Source organism: Chinchilla lanigera, unplaced genomic scaffold, assembly GCF_000276665.1.
Source record: "Chinchilla lanigera isolate Chin_1 unplaced genomic scaffold, ChiLan1.0 scaffold00017, whole genome shotgun sequence".
Taxonomy (NCBI): Eukaryota; Metazoa; Chordata; class Mammalia; order Rodentia; family Chinchillidae; genus Chinchilla; species Chinchilla lanigera.
The window spans coordinates 20,156,456-20,174,759 of NW_004955418.1; positions in this window are offsets into that span (position 1 = coordinate 20,156,456).

An 18,304-nucleotide genomic window follows, 5' to 3' on the forward strand; every position below is an offset into this window, starting at 1 on the left:
GTGTGTCAGTATTTTGTCCCAGCAAGGGAAAAGATGAGCGAAAGACTATCATAGTTACAGCTCCTGCCAGGAGTAGCCAGATGCCTTATTAGTTAACATAGATTCTTGGCTTTGCGCATTGCTTTCCAGCTTCTTGAAATTCATGATTTCCTGTGTGGAACACAACTAACGGTGAAACTGGATTCAACTAGATCAAAGCAGAGAAACTAAAAAGAAAGCAAGTAAATAACAGAGAAGAGTTGTGATTGATCACACAGCCCATAAACCATAAATGCAACAAGCATAAATGCATTTTGCAAGTAAGGATTGCTATCAAAAGGGGCTTACTATCACTCCCTGGTATTATAGTTAACAAATAATTGAGCTAGTGTTTAAACAGGAATGTTGTGAAGTGCACTTAAATGTGTATTTTTGCCAGGATAAAATTTCCTTTTCTAAACGTATATTTTTAATATTCCTGGAATTTTCAATAAAGGTTTCACTTCTTAAATTATTATGAGGTCAAAATATTATGATTTTGTGTTGTTTTTGTTTCTGTCTTCATTGTTGTTGTTTTGTTATGTTTTTTCTCTTTAAAATAAAAAAAGAAAAAAAACATTACAATGAGCTTCCAGAATCACTTTCTTTTTGCATTTCGTCTCAGAATCTTTAATTTACCAATTCAGATTATAAATCCCTAAGAAGAAATGTATTTCACCCTTATTTCAACAAGTATACTTGTTTGTCCAAAAGTATGCTGGTCAATATTTTGTTAAAAAAAACTCGTATGTTTCAAAGAACAAATTTTGGGAAACCATATCAGCAAATGTTTATTCAATATTTTCATGGCATACTGGAGTACAAAATGTACTACAATAATTCATAACACATACAAATGTGTGGATAGATAGCTATCTCTTCATTAATAAAGATTTGACATCTAAGCATCTAAGCAAAAATTTCAGTTATAATACTGAGATGCGGCCAAATGTGTTTTCTGTAAAATGCACTATGAACCCAGTTAATCAATACCTGTTAAAGTCTTATTCCTTATTGTACACATTAGACTTTTCCTAGAAGAAAGTAAATACTGGGGGGATTTACTAACTTGTTCAAGTTCACATAGGAGTCTGTAGTTGAACTAAACTTATAATTACTGTTTCTATTCTATTCTGAGTTCCTGGATCACCCTTCTTGAAAATACTTACCCTACTTCTCAAGATGTGTAAGGTGCAGAGAGAAATTAGAAAATTGATGATGTCAAATTTTGAAATATAATTTTTTTATCATTTTATCTTTCACCAGAGGAAAGAATAAAAATACTATAGTGTAAAACTATCATTTGGGAGACATCTTCTCTATTTAAGACTAATCAGAAATTATCAGAACTCCAGTGAACATGGAGTTAATTTTCAGTGTCTCAAGTTAACTGAAGCTATCCTGCTGTCATGGTGACGATGGGATCCTTCTTTTAATTTTCAGTTTTGTTCCTGCAGAAATAAAAATGTAGACTCATCATGCTCTACTAGATAATAAAAGGAGAGGAGTTCAAACTCTAGGTAGTACAATGACTTTCCTAAAAAACAGATCTTTTCCTTTTAAGCACCAGATCAATAAATGACCCTTTTGATCGAGAACAAGCTAAAACCTCCTCTATATTTTGCTTGTTACTTTCATTTTTTTCCCCCAAGAAAAGATGAAGCCACTTAAGTGACAGACCACAAAAGCACTGTGATACTTTCATCCTAGTAAAGGGTTCAAAAAGTAAATAAAACTTTTTGGAGCTTATAGTTAAGAACAAAGCTAGCACCAGGTAGTTCAATATCCTTTGGGGGTGATAGGGTATATTCAGAGCATCAAGAATCAGTATTTCCATTTAGAAATACAAGTGATCTAAATAGCATTCATACGACTTTAAAAGCCTTTTTGAAATAAAAAGTAGAACAAACTACAAAAGTATGAATTCCAAGTTTGCCTCTGCCGTTCCCACTTTATAGAACATTTGGCTGGTGGGGTGGGATGTGAGGGTATCACATGCCCCTCAGCTGTGAAAGAACACAGAGGTCCATGGGCCCACGGTACGGGGGTGACCCGCAGTAAGGAGACCCAGGCAGCACCTGCCTCCCCATTCAATGAGCTTCCTGCCGATTTTCACAGGAGCTATTGGCCAAGGAGGTTTGGTGGGGATTTGACCACCACTGGCAGACACTCATCTTCTGATTACAAGTGAACACTGAGACAAGAACTAGTAAAAAAGAATACAAATGCCAAAAAGGGAAAAGATGAGATTAAGATATATGAGGAGGACTGATGCACACACTCTGGCAACCAAACTGAGTTTGGCACAAACTTAATGTTTAGGAGTCAGGAGAAACTTCCAGTAAGCCTGAAATTTCTCTTTCTATTTAAGAGGTGATTTGGGGCATTTAGTGCATAATGGATATAAAGAAACGTACTGGTGAATTTTACAATATCAAAAAATATATACACTTTTAAATGTATTTTTAATGTAAGGAGAAAGTATAAACTGTTTCCCCATATTGCATATTCTCACCTGGCAACAAAATGAAGATGCACGCACTGAGTGGTTTGTTGGGTTCATATCTGTCTTGTTGAATAGTTGCTGAAAATACAGTCAGGTTCCACGTTTGATCACCTGCTACTTATTTCTTCTTGGTTCTTAGTAGATTCGATACCTGTTTTGCTCCCACCATCAGAGTTAAATTCATCCACACAGATGAGTACTGAAGTCTGACTGCAAAGAACAACAGAAAAGCTTGGATATTTGTATGGAAAATGTGCCCTGAGGAAAAAGCCAGTGTAATGTCAGAACTAAAAAAAAAAAAAAGCAATTTTGTATTTGAGCATTTCTTACTGGAAATGTTAATTGCAATATGTGCCAACTAAGATTTGCTGTCTTTACCAGCAAAAGTCTATCTCCTTTGGTGCTTTGTCTTGTTTTACATCCTTGGTGCGGTCTAAATGAGTGATGCTCTTGAATCACTGTTCTTTCCAAATTCCTCTTCCCCTCCTTTGCTTGCTTTCCTCTGTGTCAGAGTTTGGTCTCTATTGTTCTCTGTGCCTGGCAGTCCTTCCGGAATTCAGGCTTTATAAAGTGCTACAGCGAAGGGCTGCAGGATTCTTTTCCTCTCCTCTGGTACACTGCCAAGGGACTCTTTGAAGACCTTACTTTCACCATCAAGAACTGGGGAGGCAGGCCCAGTGGCCTTTGGGGATTTAATTAGAGTTCACCAACTTAGAATCTCCAAGCACTCAAAGACCTAATTTAAATACAAGTTCACTCACTTTTTCAACTGTTTCTTAGGCCCTTATTAAAATTTCAGGTTATTAAAGAGAACATCCTACATTTTGCAGTACACAGAAAATAAACCTGGTTTATGCAGAATCCCAAACATCTTCCAGGTACAAATGCAAAATCTTGCCAATAGTGAGGAAAATAATGGTGAATTGGGTTATAAATTATTGAAGCAAACATTGTGGGATTTTTTTTCAATTGTAATCAATTGCATTCATATGAGTGACATCAGTTTTAGAATAGATTGAGAGAAAATACGTAGCTTCTTATTTTGAGGTTGATTGTACTAATATTGTCTTATATAAAAAGGTCACTAGTATGAGTACTGTTAACTCTAGGAAGTGTTACCTTCTTTTCTGTAAGCTGTGTCAGGACCCTTGATAAAAGCTGATGATAAATCAGTTTATAAAATCTTTCTTGGTTCCAGAGCTCCATCAACCATGGACATAATAAGAGAACTACATACAATACAATGCCTGATTGACAACATTGTAATTTTACTTTCTACACTAAAGGTTATGCTTTAACAGGAAATAAACTTACAACATAACATGTCTAAGTCATGATGTCAAATTAAACAGTTAAGTACAACTGAAATCCACATAGCTCTGACACAAAGAAAGACAGGGCCACAAAGTGCCCCTAAGCAAAGTATTACACAAAAAGGGGAAAGCGGCAAAAAGAAAGAAAATGTGTTGCTTCCAATGTACTTAATTGTCAAAGTCTCCTAATAAAGATCACAGAAGATCAGTGTTGAAATTCACAGAAAAGAAGAGAGATGGAAAGAAAATAGAAGCTTGGCCACATGTATTTGATTGCAGTTTACAAAATGCTCCAATGTGACTTTTTGCTGTTTTAGTGGTCGTCGTCATCGTCGTCGTCGTCGTCGTCGTCATCGTCGTCGTTGTTGCTGTTGCTGTTTTGTTTTTCTAATTTCCACCAGAGCAAAACAGTGCTTAGTAAAAGAAATGTGAGAATTCGGTTTCATTTGTTGTTTTCAAGTCTCTCTAAGCTCGCATCAGTGTGATAGGAACGTGAAATTAGCATATCAGCTTTCTTAAAGTTAACCCTCACTCTGGTTGTCACAGCCTGAGTGAAGAAGATCTATTCAGAGACAGAGCCTGGAGAGATTCAGAAAGAATGCAGGTCGTCTGTACACACTGAATTTTATATTATTTATGTGCTTTTACTAGGCATAAAATCACAGGTGTTTCTCCAGCCTCTATTTTATTCATTTCATCCTTAAGAAAAATGTAGCAGTAGAGATACAAATATGAAATCTTTTACACCAATTTACAGTAGAAGTCATAGTATTTTAGGCTTTATTATTTTTTGGCATTCTTACACAGAAAAATAGTAAAGTTATCATCTTATAAAAGCACATTAGTTCTCAGTTACAACGTTACAAGACTAGTTTATTGGTATAAATTCACATGAACTTCCCAAGATAAGATATTTTTCATAACAAAATTTTAAAGTTATGGTTTATAACGATCACCCTGAAGAAGGAAAATCTGTTTCTTCAGGACATGTGTTAAATTTTTTTCCACTTTCATTCCACCAAAAGATCATGCTTAAGTACTTCCATTAAATGTAAAATATTTTTTAGATTTGCCTTGTTATTTAATGAAATGCAAAATCAGTTTTCAAAGACAACCACCCCATTCCCCAAACCCTCCAAAAAAACTTGTCATTTCATGACAAACATAGATTTCCTGAGAGATGGAAAACATTTGCTGTGAAAATTACTATATTTATCCTTGAGACATATTTGGTAAAATTCACTAATTTGCCCAGTGCATAATTTCAGTATGTTCATGGAAAAACAAACTGTCTTACCAATGACTTTAAAACAGAATCCCTCTGCTCTTAGAATTCGATGGAAGCAAGTGCTATGTAAATACTAATGATTGAGCATGATCTTCCCAGGCAGGGGGAGGAAAATGCATATTTTGGCAACACACACACACACACACACACATACACACATACACACATATACACACACATTTCTTTTAGGAAAGGCCTTTACAATATAGTCATAAAAACACTGAAAATAACAATTTACAGGTGAACTTTTAAATTGGAGTAAGATTGAATACCAAGTCAACAAGGTATGAATCCTACTTTTCTTAATGATGTAGGTCAGAGGCTCTTTGGCTCCCAAATGTTCTGTGAAGATTCTAGTTGCATACGATTTGCTTTGCTTTACAACTACAAACTTTTCTTCTAAGAGAAGCCTATCTTTGGTTCTCTCTGAGATCATTTTTTAATTGGGATATAAATCAACTTGCAAAAAGGAAATGAGCATCCCAAGACTTTTAGCTTGGAGTAGTACTCCACTCTCCTGTCCTGAAATAGCTCATACAGCTCGAATTTGAGACCACACTGCCTTTTCTTCATTATAAATGGGAGTCATTTTACATCTTATTTGCCTGTTATTAACAAAACACAATACAAACTACCCATAATTTAACTATTTCCTGTAGTTTCAAGTGTAGCATCTTTAAAGAGGTGGGCAGGAATGGCCAAACTGAGTGATACAGTTAATAGATCATAAAAGACTATAATTCATAGCTTAGTTCCTTGAATGCTAAAATGATAATGAGCAAAGGGTAACCATAACTCATGAACATTTGAGGGGAATGTGTACTTTTGTAGGAATGTCTCACCCTACTTATCTGCTTCTTTTCACTAGAGTATCTGAATTTACACAATTCTTACTATGACTATGACCAACTGAGAAATTATTTAAAGATCAATAGGCGAAGGAAAAAACCTGGGGTTTGAAAGCTATAAAAATGAAAGAAGACATTGAGTACAGAAAAACTTAAACTTTGCTTATATATTTTAGGATTTTGTCACAATCCTCTCTATCGTAAAAGATGAAGGAGAGAACCCTTCTACAAAATTCTGGAACCCAAGGTCAAACTCAGAAGAGTTTCAAGTACACATGGACCAAGTGGAAGCTAAATGTTAAGAAACTGTATTCACAGTCCAAGCAACTGTTAGTTATGGTAGAAGATACAAGGTGAACATTTCCATGAAGGAAATGATATTCAGAATATATCTAATATCTATCACTTTTCCATGCCTATTCTAATTCTTGCTGTCTTCATTTTAATTCTGAGTTATTGCAACACCCACTTATACAAATGCACTGGAGTTTAGAAAAAATTAGAAACTACAAAAATAGGCAGACGTGGTGCACAACTGCTCTCAGGTCTCCTTAATCTCTCCTTCGAATGCATTCTGTTTGTCGTTTATCACCACTCTGTGAACTATATGATTGAATATACTCATTTTAAAAATTTGTTTTAACACTTAATGATGAAGAATTAGACTAAAATCATCATTGATTTTACTTGATAATATGGCAGACAAAAACCCAATTTTAATGTAAAACAATTGCTAATTCAGCAATTTTCTTGCACCTTACCTGTGCAGAACTATTAATATTGCTTTTAATATGAACTTTATAGAATTCTTTTAATTCCCTTGTACTCTTTGGAGAGTTATGGTTTTTTTAAAAAAAGGACAATATCCTAAATATTTAGAATTCTAATAATTAGAATATCATACCAATATATTTACATAAAATGTACAATATCTGCATACACAAGGCTTCTTCATAAAATACTCACCGATCATAATAAGTAGTAAGAGATGGAAAGCAAATAGACACTAATGATGTCATGAGATAGGGAATCCTTGCTGTCCCTAGAGACCCCCACATATGTTATATAAACTGGGACTTTCTGACTCTTGGACCAAGACTGGGTGCCAAAGTTGATATTTATAGTAAACACGAACAAAGTTTAAGATTTATATAAAGTTACATTGGAAAGAAATTTATCTTTGCCTTACATTCCAATATGCTGCACTGAGCACTCTTCTGAGGAGGAAAATCCCCAATGCAGGATGGAGTCAGTAACTGTGCACGACCAGACCAATTTTCATAAAACCCTACCCAAAATGTGCCACTGTTTCCATGCACTGAATGATCATCACAGATTGCCTGCTGAAATGCATTTCATTCTGCCTGACTTTCAGGGTCTTAATATAGTTTGCTCTTCTTTGATCTTTCTGCTCATCACCAACACTGAGCAACACCAGAGCCTTGCTCTTTGCTCTCCCTCCTTCTCCAATCCACAATGGAGTTTCTTCTAAAGCAGTCCTGTTTTCTCACACACCTTTATAGGTTCTACTTCTTGAAGTTTCTGTCCATTGTACAAGTCCAAAATTCTCATCTTCTTTATAAGATTATAGTGTCCATTGCTCTACATAAGTCATGCATTCCTCTGAATAATACCAGCTTCAATCTTCTTCTGGTCCCTCCCAAATCCATTCTCCAATCTTTAACCATTTGTCTTTCACAGGCATAAAACATAGTACTTGCCTGCTATGGAAAGCAGAAACACCAAAACAATACCAGGGTTTGGAGGCAGATTTCTTTTATGTTGATGGGCACTGATTAGAATCATTCCCAAAGTATCAGCCCCTGATCTCTGGTGGTCTAGGGCTCATATGAAATAAGCAACCAGGAAGTACAGAGGCAGAATGGCTTGTTAATTGGAGAATGGTTTATACAATATGCGTCACAGTGACCAGCTATACATCACAGTGACCAGCCATTTAGAAGAAACAAAAGTAATGGGAAATGTAACTGGAACTACTACCTGGGCAACTAACAAACTGAAGTGTACTAGTTGAGGGGGCGAGCATCTTCTGCTACATGCCCATAATTTAAAGCCCAGGTTTCTTAGTGTGGTATTTTACTAGGCACAAGGCTAAGCTGTGAATAATAAAACACAGCATACAAGTGACTTGAATAAAAGAGAAAATAATTTCTTCTTAATGTAACAATCTGGGAATGGTGCCTTAGGATTGTAAGGTAACCACAGTTTTTAATATCAGAGTATACAAGATCCCCCTGTGTTGTTCATTTGCTCTTACGAAGTTTTCGCACTGGCTTCCATGATCCAAAATGGTGCACCATCCTGTGTCCTCCTGTGTCCTACATTCCATACAGCAGGACACAGAAGGAATAAATGGGAGAAGGCCTTTCTCATTTAGGGCATTTCAGAAAAACTACACCTGACTTACCCACAGCACTTTGCATACAACTTAATCTAAAAGCTATGGTTAGCAAGTAAGGAGAGAGGAACATGTAAAATTTATTTCAAGAAGTAATATACCTAGTTAAATAGTAGGTATTTTGTTGCCAAAAGAAAAGCTCATACATGCTGAGCAGACCCCAGCTTATTTATGAAAGCTACTGTTGATTCCATGCATATTTCTCTAGCATCTTTATTCTTCCTGTATTCTGTATTTAGCCATCACAAATGATTTTCAATTACTCAGTATCCTTTTATCAGAATCATATTCTCTGTGTTTAGGTGACTAATACCCACACATTCTTCCTCCTTAGCTTAAGGTGACTTACTTAGGCAGTATGGCATCCAATTAGGTCATGTTCACTAGTGCTATAACTGGTTTGATATGTCACTATACTTCCATTAATGGTTGATATTTTTATAAGCAGTGCAACCCATGAAGACAGATAAATGTGATGAAAGTTCAAAATCCTCCAAAGAAATGAAGTAACAAGGAAAGATTTATCACAGAGAAAATCAGAAATATTGGGAGAAAGACAAGGACAGAGGTCATTTGTTGGGTGAGGTGGACTTCAGTAGGGAGAAGAAAGAAAGAAATTTGGTTTTGTCTATCAGTTCTGCAAACTTACATGTAGATTCTTTTTTGACAGGTGCCATAGCATTTCCAGTTACTTTTATATCATGAAAATAAATAAGATATCTTAATGATTGTGACTCATCCGGACGGCTGACACTGACAGAAGAACTGAGAGGCAATGTACACGGCTCTTGGGTAAATCCTGAGGAGATTCAGCTGACCTTGATAGATAGCAAGAAATTAATTTTAATTAATACAGATCTCACTTTAACTTGGTTTAAAACAACCAGCAGAAAAGTATAACCACAAGATGTATAAAAAAACACCACAGTAATACTAATTTCTCCAAAAAAATTGGTTATTCCTCAGAGACTACCAAACTCCAAGTAACCATACAGATGAAACCAATAAATATGCTAGATTCCTTCTACCAGGATCCACCAAGTTCACCTCATAAGGAGAATTCATAACTTGTCATAATCATCATTATGGATGCCATCGAGGGACATGTGGCCATAGAGAGATGAGATCTTCAAACCAGTGGTGAAGTCCGCTGCCAGCAGACCCGTTATGGATTCTACAATGGACTAATTATATTAGCATGTTTGCACCTTTTACCTCTGTTCTTAGTCTGCTACAGGGGATAATGAGCCCATCAATGTTAGCCATGTTTCAAGTGCTCCAATTACAAAGACAAAAAGGAAAAATTGATGGAGACCACTAGGAAGCAGCCCTGAGCAGGACTTAAGTGAACCAATTGACTTTTTATGTTTACTTGTGAGTCTGCCCAAAGCCCGAGACCAATTGACTGGAAGTGGGCAATTGGCTCATAGTAAGTGAACCTCTGTGAGTCACTAATCCCTACTGAAACCTACAATGGTGGATGAAGCGGGAAAGTCTCAAAGGATAAGACAAGATCACAGTGAAGGACACCTGGACCTTATCTCAACTAGATAAAGACTATAGCCTCAGACATCTCACTCCTGGATGGATGAATTTAATCCTTGTTAAGGATTAATTTAATACCAGTTCTTGAGTAATTCCTCTCTTCTTTAGTACTACCCTCCCCTCTGACAACTAAATAAATACAGGCCACCCAGAGAAGGTCTTGATCTTAGCCCTGAGAGAATCTCAAATTCTCTGAGAGCCCTGAAATCATAAAAAATAAATAAATAAATAAGTTATTTTACTAGCCCCATGAATTTAGCCCAGTAATCACCTTATTAGCTACAAACTATAATTCAATTCAAACTTCTTCCAGGGCCAGGGAAACCTGGAATCAGGAAGGGAAATTAAAGATCAACAATTTGGTCTCTACTATAGGTAGTGGCCATGAAGCATGGCACTGTTATGATCTGCATGACAGTTGAGTTATTATTCTTTCTCTCACTGATTTTGTACACTGCACTAAGTTGCTTCTGTTGAGATTTTAATTGGTACCTCCCATGATGCTGTCCCTGACTGGCCACTTACAACTTTCCCAGGTCTCTATGCTCTGAGAGCACTGCACACTTCTCTGCATCCCCTTGAGTGGAATTTCTTTTAAGGCTACACAAGATTGGATACCCTTTGTGGGTCCATATCTGCTCCCCAAGAAGCACCACTTCACTCCCTCCAAGCTGTCAAATTGAAGTCAATGCAAATCCCAGTTACTTCACCTTGTGAAGTCAGCAAGGAGGGAACCCTTCAAAGAGACTCTCCTTCTTAGGTATGAGTGATCCAGGAGTCATGAAATCCTTCAAATACCAAAGAAAACAGAATGAAACTCTATGAGCTGTCCTTCTAAAGGCCCCTTCCACTTGCTCTGAAGTGAGAGGGAAATACCTGTCTTCCTGTCCCTATGAAGAAATGGGAATCCAAGGGCACTTAAATTCTCTTCAAAGAAATATTTCTCCATCTCAGTATGCAAGCTTCTTCTATATAACTTAGAAGTGGGTAATGGGGCAATCAGTCCTAGAACTAACTTACTGTCACTTTACATATGCTGCAAAACTAATGGAACACCTCAGTATATGGAAAGGGAATATCTGATTCTCCTTGTAGTTATGTCCACTGGGGCCTCAAATGAAACAAAAAGGAAGACATCCATTTAACACTCTGTTTCAGGGGGAAATAAAGCAAAGCTAACATGTAATTCAGAATAATCAGAATATCGCTGGTTCTTTTCTGCCCTCTTAATAATCTTGCTTGATAGGTGTATAAGAATCATAAACTACACATACCAACAAAGAAAAACAAGAAACTAGGAGATATAGCTAAAAAATGGCGAGCCTTGAAGGTAATTCTTAGTTACAACTAGGTCCTGTGAGCTGAGCAGAACCACCATACAATTTCACTGTGAGATTATTTTAAAAACACATTATATTACCCATCACACTTTTGTAATCACTTCAAATCTTGAGAATGATAAAATTTGCTGTAGGGACATTTCTATTAGTGGCTCTATTATAATGTGATAGAATTGGATGGTCCCACTGGATTTACATAACTCTGCATTTGCTTCAAAAATTATAGAATTTCACAGTTAAAAATGATAATTCTGCTCAAACTCCATTAATAAGTTTTTAAATGTTTTGCAAATTTCCTACATCATACTAGAAATGAAAATACTGAAAATGAATACAGCATAGTATCCCTTAATGTAATTTTTCAATTGAAGTCATGTAATCTAGCTGAAGAAAAGAGCAAAGTGGAAAAGATCCATAAAGTGTTATAAATAGGTCAATATGAGTGCTTCATTATGAACATTCTTCTGGAGGAACTACCCCTATCATTCAACTCTAAGTCTTAATAAAGCAGAAAGGGAGTTGAGAAGTCATATGACTTGATTCTACAAGAACCAGTTAGTAAATCTGAATAATTCTGGCATAGATATGATAATCAAATCCAGATCTATTAATGGTACTGCCAGGAGAAGAATATAAATATAAAAATAAAAGGACAAGAATAGAGCCCTGAGGGACCGCACATTTAACAGTAACTGTTTCTGATGAGCTGCTACCCAATATAGTAGGCTGTGTCTGCTGACAAAGATAATTACATTTCAAACCAATTTAATACTGTCTCAGAAATTCCAACTCACGTTTCTAGAAGATCTAACAATATCTCATTGTCTACCATGTCAAAGGTGAGTGATAGATCTAACTTTGAGAGTAGGCATTCATTATTTCCAGCAACTTTTACCAATTTCTGAAGATAAACAAGGAGGCCCCGAAACTTAATGGGCACTCTAAAATCTGTGTTAGAAGTTTATCAAATATTAATCATAGATAATTGTGTCTTCAGGCAAAAAAACAAATATGGTTTCATTATTTCTTTCTTTCTAAAAGAGACAGGAACTGAGAAATCTTTATCAGAATAGAGACACCATATGCTTGATAAACCCTAAAAGTTTGTTGAATAAATATGGGTAAATTTTATCTTCACAGTGCAGTTTAATTCTACAGATTCAATTCTGGCTGATTTTAATAAACTAAAGAAACAAAATGCATGTAAAAGTGTATGTTAGTATTTAGAGTGTTCTTTTTATTAAAATTACATTCTCCTATAATTTTTCAAGTGTAACTAAAACCACATAAATCCTTAAAGCAGACAGAAAGCAGGAGGTTTTCAAAAACTTCAGAAAACTTTTTGTGTGTATTTCTCACAGGAATTATTTTGATTTAATATTTTTAAAAATAAGAGATGAGATTTTACTAATATAGTACATCTAAATCTAGATGCATAAATTCATAGGTGTGATTAAAATTCACTTTGTTTTCTTTCAATTAATACCTTGTAACCCTAATGGTAGTGTGTTTTTCACTGTGGTAATTGTTTTTAATTTAAATAATCATATTTTTATCACATCATGTATATATGAAAAAAATGAGAGGACAGGCAATTGTCAACATCTTGTAATGTGTGTCTATGGAAGTGAGGGGAGTATCTTGAAAGAGGTTAATGTCAGTATGTCTTTTACTGTAATAATTTTTATCAACTTCAACATCTACCATCCTTTTTATTGCACCTGGTATAGTATTTCACTGTAGGATCAGTGACTGGCTGCACAGATTCTCACGGTCAGAAGACAGGGTTCGACTCTTGATTTAATGCTTCCCAAGCTCCAACTTACTAATTCTCAGTAATTTTACCCTTGGATTTGTGTTCTGTGAGAATTCCAGTGGGGCAAGGAAGCATGTATCACCTTGTCACCGGCTTGTTCCCAGTCCCTGTGACCTCTCCCCACTGCTGAAATAAGTTCTTGACCTCCCGGCCACACCCCCATCTCATGAGGCTGCTATCCCCACTCTCATCCTCAGAAAAAGTTACCAACCTGCACCCCCACGTTTTTAATTGAATGCAAATTTTCATTTCTCCAGAGAAAACATATAACAGTGTGTTATGGTTTGTGTCTGGATGTTCCCCCAAGGCCTCATGTGGTCATGAGGGGCAAGCTTTTCCTTTCCAAGACAGCTGAATTTAGGGTTTGTGATTGGTTCATTGTCCAGTGCTGGGATTGATGGTGTGAGTGCTGCACTAGCCCAGCGGGGAGGGGTGTAGCTCACATACAATTTAGGGGAGGAAAAGAATCTTGCTTCTTCCTTCTGTCCTTTTACCCCTTTTGCTCTTCTTGCTTTGGGTATCTTCCACTGCCATGAACTATTGCCCATCAGCCATGTGCCACCTCGCCTTGGAGCCAACTGGAGTATGGACTGAAACCTCACAGCTAAATACACCTTTTCTCCCTTAACTTTGGCCATCGGGTATTTTGTCTCAGCAGTGAGAGAAACAGACAGAGTGCTTTTGCTGCCTCATATGATAGATAAATATTTAATGCTATTAGGAACTTCTAATCCAGCTGTGCTATTTCACATTCTCTCCAGCAAGGCATGAAAGCTATAGTTGTTTCACATCTTTGCCATACTTGATATTGGCAGGGTGTTTTTATTTTAGACATTCTAGTAGGTCAGTAGTAGTATATTGTTGTGGTTTTAGCCTGGATTTTCTTAATGGATAATAATGTGAAATAGTGTTATATTATTTTTCTTAAGGGATAATAGTGTTAAATTTCCATAGTTATATCCTCACTGGTGAAGTACCTGCTTTTCTTTTTTTCTTTTTTTTTTGTGAAGTGGGTTTTTTGTTTTCTTATTGTTCCATTTGGGGATTTCTCTATGTTTGTCAGATATAAGACTTGCAAATATTTTCTTCTAGTCTGTAGCTTGTATTTTCTTTCCCTTGAATATGTCTTTTGCAAAGCAAACACATATCATTTAGATGAAGTTCAATCTTTTAAATTATATTTCCTTTGTGGATCATGCTTTTAGTGCCATTTCTAAAATCTCATATCCCAACCGGATATGAAAAGATTGTCTCTTCTGTGTGCTATTAAAAACTTGTATAGACTTATTCTCAATATAGAGATATGAAGCATATTTGTTAATTTTTTGTGTTTAGGTCTAGGTTTATGTATCTGAAAATGGAAAATCCATTGTTCCAACACTATTTATTCAAAAGACCAGTCTTTACCCACTGAATGGCTTTTAAATCTTTGCCTATCAAATGACCATATTTGTGTAGCTCCATCTCTTACCCTCAATTCCATTAATCCATGTGTCAGTCTCTTTGCCAATATTATATCATTTTCATTATTCTCCACAATGTCCATTCATCAGTTCACAATCATGTTTCCTTAGCATGTTTTCCATGGCACTGTTACTATCAGAGTCCTTAGAGAAAAGGTCTGATTTGATGGGAAATAACTCGAGAGAGCATATCAGCACGGGAGAATGCCAAGATTGAGTGAAACGGCAGATGTTAGAGCAGTGGGAAGATTCTGAAAACCAACACTGCTTCATTGGAAATGGACATCAACGGGTATTTATGTAGTTTTGTGAAGTTCTGATCTTCTTATATACAGCTTAGATTTTGAAAACACTGAAAGATGCCTGATGTAGGTACCTGTAGCACTTTTTCTACACACTTCTCTTTTTTAAACTATTTGTTTAAACTTCCACTGCCTCAGTTTCAGTGAGCACTGGCTTAAAGCTCCTTGACTCAACAAGATCGCCAGACTCTACTTGGTTCTCCTCCAAAAGCTCTTAGGTCTTAATAACCTTTCACTCATGACTGAAATAGAATACCTGACACCCAAAGTTAAGAGGGGAAAGGTTTATATCTATTCACAGATTGTAGAGATTTCGATCCCTAATCTGCTCTAACACAGGAAGGCACACAGCAGAGGGGGAATGGTTCATGGAGGTGGAAGACAGCAAAAGCAACAAGAGGAGAAACAAGAAGAGCAAAAGGGGAAGACAAATCTGTTTCTGTGCCTTCTATTGTATCCAGCCTACCAAGGTTAGAGTGGTGCCAATCCAGTCAGTGGACTGATAGAACATTCACCCACCCTTAAACTCAGCATCATACTATGAATCACTCACACACTCTGGATTCAGCCACCTCTGAAGAAAAAACTCTATGACTGCATGAGGCTATGGGGGATATCTAGACACAACACACCATGGAATACAGAAACAAGTTCTATTAAGAATCACATTTGTTTCCTGTTCTCAAAGATAACAATGTTTTTTGGTTCTTATCTAATGTCTCAAAACAACTGTTTTATATTTTTTCCTATCCTCTAATAATTGTTTTTAATCTGAGGATTAAGTCTAATATTTATTATTCCATTAAAGCTGAAAGTGAAAGTCCATTCTTCTATTTTTCACCCTTCTGAATAATGTTGACTTAAGGGTACCTGTGTGTTCATGTGGGTGATAAAATCATTTTAAATCATTTCAAATGCATACACCTGCTTGTATGAACATAAATTTTCAGGATATGGTTGCTAAGTTGTGGGCAGGGTCTGTCAACCTTCTAAGAAACACTTTTGTAAAGTGATTGTACCACTTGTATTCTTACAACACATGGATGATGTTTCTATTTCCTTCTTATTTTTGTGTTTTGTTTTGCTGGTTTTGCTGTACACTATTTTTTCACCATTCTTTAATTATAATTACCCTAGTGATTAATAATGCTGAGCATTTTTCATAAGTTTATTTTTCATGTGTATATTTTCTCTAGTAATAGCTGTTTGAAGCATTTGAACATATTTTGTATTTTTGTGAAAACATGTCTGTTTTCTCATTGAATTTTTTAAAATTTATTTCTAGTGGATAAAAATCCTGTACCAGACACAAGTCCTTGCAAATATTCTTAGCCAGTCTGTAACTTATCTTTTCAATGACTGAACAATGTCTTTCAGAGATTTACATATTTAATTTTTATGAAGTTCAATTTAACAGTCTTGTAAAGGATTTTGTGGGATTTTATGCAGACTCATCTAAGAAATTTTCATTTTACTTGAGGCCAAATCACAAAGATTCTCTCCTATATTCTTTTTGAAACTTTCTAGTTCTATGTGTTATGCATAGGTATATAATCCATTCTGAGTTAAGTTTTGGTACATATCAAGGATTTTGTTTCATTTATTCACATGTAAAGATTCAAATGTTCCAGCATTCTTTGTTGAAGAAATAATCCTTTCTCCACTGAACTACATTTACATCTTAGCCAAAAATCAACTTACTGTACTTATGTGTATCTATTTCTGGATTCTACATTTTGTTCCATTGATGTGTCATTTCTTCAGTCTTAAGGTGAATACATTATTTTAGCTTCATAGTAAATCTAAAAATAAGCAAGAATATTTTCTACATTTTGTTTTCACTTTCTGCTCTTCCATTTCTTTGCCCTATCCAAATAAATTTTAAAATGAACTTGAGAATGTCTCAAAATCTTGAAATTTTTTGAAAGTTCTTTATATCTGTAGATTGTTTTGGAAAGAAACGACATCAAAACCTTATGAAATTTTTTAAACCATAAACACAGCATTTTCTGTTTATTTGTGTCTTCTCTGATTTCTTAAACCTGTGTTTTACAGTTCTTAGCATATAGGTTGGCACATATTCTACTGGACATACATGAGCATATAATTTTGGTGCAGTTATACACAGTACATTTTATACTTCCATTTTCAGTTGTTTCCTCTTGAATATAGACATGCAATTAATTTGGGACTTTCTGTCTGATAAAGCCACCTTACAGGGTGATTTTTGTCTCAAAGTTTCAGAGGTTTCAGTCATGGCGTCATGATTTTAGGGTAGAGATGAGGCTGAACATCATGGTGCACAGTAAGCAGAATAGCAACGCTTCTCACCTGATGGCAAATAGGAAGAAGAGAAGACAGGAAGAAAGAGAGAAGAGGGTTAGGATAAGATGTAAGCCCAAAGCAAATGCCCTCAGGATATAAACTCTTCAACTAGGCTCTTCTTCCTATGCTTCCCCGCCCCCCAGGTAATGTCATCAAATACAGTATCTGTCTGAATTAGGCAGCTTTCCCATCTCTAGGACACAATACCTGACACCCGCAACTTAAAAGATAGTCTTCTTTGGCATATTACTTCAGTTTAGTCCAGGACTGGTGTAATCCCAAGATGAAATGACATGTAGAAGGGGATCACAGAGGAAAGCTGCTCACCTTATGGTTTCCAGGAAGCAGAGAGAGAAGGAAGGAGCCTGGGACAAGAATACAGCCTTCCAGGTCATGCGCCAATGACCCATCTCTTCTGACCATACCCCATCTCCTATCTGCACACTCAGCTCTGAACCAACCTTAGATTATACAAATGAGTGCCACTCCCTCCCCCAGGACCTAATCCTCTTCCAAAAATCCCACCTCTGAACACTTAAGACTTTGGGGGGTTATTTTAGATCTGAAACATAACATCATCAATGGGTTCACCCATTGAAGTTACAGCTCTCATGATTCAATTACCTTCCAGAACACTCTCTTCTGAAAACCACAACATTAGACCTCAAACCCCCAGCACACAATGCTCTAGTGGGACATTTTATAGCTACATCATACCATCAGGTTTATTATTTCCTTATAGTGGTACAAATGGACTAAGACACATTTCTCTAGGTCTTCCAAACAGCTTTACTCAAGTTACATGGTTTCCTAAGTTTCTTCTGTTAGCCCTCTGCACCAACCAAGTACATTAATGCTAAGAAATCTTAAACCCTAAATTTTGTCGTGGTGATTCATATCTCTCATCCCAGCTATTCAGGAACTGGAGGCAGGAAGATTGCAAGTTTGAGGTCAACCTGGGCAAATCAGCAAAATTTATCTCAAAAATTTAAAAATAAATAAATAAATAAAATGTTCTTAACAAAACCTCTCTTAGCTTACATGGTAAAGGATGCCTTAAAGACATGTCTAGGATAATGGTACTTAAATGGTACTAAACTCCACTGGGGGTTCTGAGTGCA